General features: G+C 46.9%; 1 pseudogene; it reads left to right on the top strand.

The window, feature by feature from the left end:
* Positions 1-1280: 1280 nt before the first annotated feature.
* LOC113406711 lies at positions 1281-2849 on the top strand (annotated as a pseudogene).
* Positions 2850-3060: the final 211 nt, after the last annotated feature.

Below are 3060 nucleotides of genomic sequence, written 5' to 3'. Positions count from 1 at the left end.
GGAGGGAAAAAATAGGCCAGATTACTTCCTTCTTTTTATCACTGTCATTGCAACCTAAAGAAGACAATTCTGGTTGAAACATTTTTCTTGTCTGAGTTTGTCTCCTTTGTAAAGATGAATATAAATACTATGGAGGCTTTCACATAACCCCTCCTCCCCTCTTTTTTTTTTCTTTGAGTGCCTTTGGTGTATTTTGGTAACATTTAAAAATCTTTCAAACTGGTCTTTTAACTCTAAACAGATATACTGCTCTTGCGGGCTTGTTAATGTTGATCTTCTATCTGATTATTTTTTTGGAGGGTGGTGCTGAAGAGATGATGAAGTTTGAAAAACAGGGCTGACAACTAATAAGGACAATCAAGAAAGTGAGTGTCCTGCAGATTTCAAAGATCTGCTGCTGCACAGGAAAAGGTCTATGTAAAATGAATAAAGGTCTGGGTCTGCCCTCAGGAGTGTACCTGAGACTGAAAACCACTACCAAGTGGAGTGATCTGTGTTGAGAAGCAGACTCCCCTATGCAGGGCTGAATTAAGGCAGGGGCTTTAGGGGCTGCAGCCCAGGGCCCCGGCTCAATAATAATAAAAAATAAATCACAGGCAGCGATATAATAATAATAAAAAATAAATCCGGGCTGCTAAAAGTCCCGCAGCGCAGTGGGGCACTCAGGCAGGCTGCCTGCACGTCGTGGCCCCACGCTGCTCCCGGAAGCGGCCGGCTGCTAGCACGTCTCTGCAGCCCCTGGTGGGGTGGGGGGAGTCGGCTCCGCGTGCTGCCCCTGCCCCAAGCACCGTCCCCACAGCTCCCATTGGCCAGTTCCCGGCCAATGTGAACTACGGGGGTGGCGCTCGCAAGCATGGGAAACGCACGGAGACACACTGCCCTCCTCCCCACCAGGGGCCGCAGAGACGTGCTAGCAGCTGGCCGCTTCCGGGAGTGGTGTGGCGTTATGGCATGCAGGCAGCCTGCCTGAGCCCTGCTGCGCCGCCGGCCGGGAGCCGCCTGTGGTAAGCGCCTCCCAACCGGAGCCTACACCTCGCACCCCCTCCTCCACCCCAACTCCCTACCCCAGATCAGAATCCCTCTCCTGCACCCAAACTCCCTCCCAGACCCCACAACCCTCCAACATCCCAATCTCTCTCCCAGGAAAAAGACTTGTCTACAGGGGCCCCACAAAATCTAATAATCCCAGGCCCACAGAAGAGTTAATCCAGCCCTGCCCCTATGTACTGCTCTTCTAATGGGATATCTGCCAAAATAGGAATTAAGTTTGACTCACGGATATGTCATGTCTGCTGTTGAAGAAACAGAGCCGGGTTTCTACAACCGTGGGAGGTATGAGTCAACAGTTGTTCTTATACCAAAAGCCCAGTGTGGCATGCTAGATAAAATTTGATGACAGGCTCCCTGCATTTTGCACATATTCACCACTACTACCACCACTCTGCAAAGTTTTTGCATCTGCTCAAAGTTTCATTGGCTGCAGTGAGGGGATAGCCCGAACATTTTTAATCGGTGGTCCCATACTAAATCAGTACAGCTGCTGCTGGAGTGGTCCAGAGCATCATTCTGGCTGCGTGATCACAACATCACTGAAATTTGACCCGTCTGCCCCTCTTTACAGGCGGAGGGGCAGCTGGGCCAGATTTCAGTGCGTGGTGTTGCAACATGGGACAGGGGGTCACAAGATCACTGAAATTTGGCTCAGAGTCCCCTCCATCCAGATGAAGGGGTGGTCAGGCCAAATGGTGTTGCAACATGCCACACAAGGAGTCTGCTCCTGTACTATGGAGTGCCGGGGAGTCTGCTGAGATGTAGATCAGCTGACTGTCATCTTGCATTATGTGTTACCCAGCTGACCAGTTGAGCATTTCATAACCTTCATAAACATCACCAGCCACACAGGGGAGAAACTTGCCTCGTACCTACTTGATTTCCTCACGGAAAATGGGATGTCGTGGCCAAAGCAATGACAATGCAAGTAATATGAGTGGCAAATATTCAGGGTTGCAGGCAAACATAAAAGAGCGCAATGCTTTGGTTGATTACATTCCATGTGCTGCACACTCACTCAACCTTGTTGATCATTCTGCCATGGATTGTTGTGTTGAAGCAGTTTGGGGTTTTTTGGATTTGTCCAAGAATTGTACAATATTTTCTCTGCATCAACCAGTCGTTGGATGATTCTTAGAGATTCACTACCAAAGGGATTCCCAGTCTCCAAATCACTTTCAGGGACACGGTGGAGTGCCAATGCTGGAGCTGTGAATGCAGTTGTTCTGGGATACCCCAACTTCCTTGAAGCACTGGAGAGCATCAAGGATGATGAATCTCAAAAATCAGCAACAAGAAAAGATGCGAAGATCCTGAGTGATGCAATGCGCACTTTGGAAACTGGTATTTTGTGTGAGGTCTGGAATGATATACTTCAGCCATTCAGCAGGTGCAGTCTAAGCTTGCAAAGTGCTCAAATTGACCTTTTCACTACTGTAAACCTAATGAGGAGTCTTGGAAGTGTTCTTCAACAAATGTGGGATAGTTTTGATGAGTATGAAATTCAAGGGGCTGCAAGGACTGCTAACCATGAGTATAAGTCAGCCAAACGCCAGAAAAGACAGAAGACATGCTACAATGCAACTGCCCACTCATTTAGTGACAAGGAGGCCTTCAGAGTTAATACCTTCATCACAGTCACCGGCAAACTGAAGAGTTCATTAGAACATCAGATCGAGGCTTACAAAAATATTGACAAAACCTTTTGTGTACTGACAAATTTTTCTCCTAAATTTCAAGTTCTGAAGTCAGTGAAGGTATCAAACGTCTGTGTCAGTACCCAGATGATATCCTGGTAGATTTTACTAAAGAATTTCTTCAATGTGTTGAATTCACATCACTCTCAGATATATAGAGAAAAGATGACAAAAGCAAATCTATTCAGATGTACCGAGTTATCACTGAATCCAATGTGATAGAATCTTTCTCAAATGTTGAAACTGCTTTACGGCTGTATTTGTCACTAATGATCACTAACTGTAATGGAGAACGTTCCTTCTCTCTTCTAAC

This window comes from Terrapene carolina, unplaced genomic scaffold (genome assembly GCF_002925995.2).
Source record: "Terrapene carolina triunguis isolate 2854851 unplaced genomic scaffold, T_m_triunguis-2.0 Scaffold42, whole genome shotgun sequence".
NCBI lineage: Eukaryota > Metazoa > Chordata > Testudines > Emydidae > Terrapene > Terrapene triunguis.
This window is presented reverse-complemented; position numbering and strand designations above follow the sequence as displayed.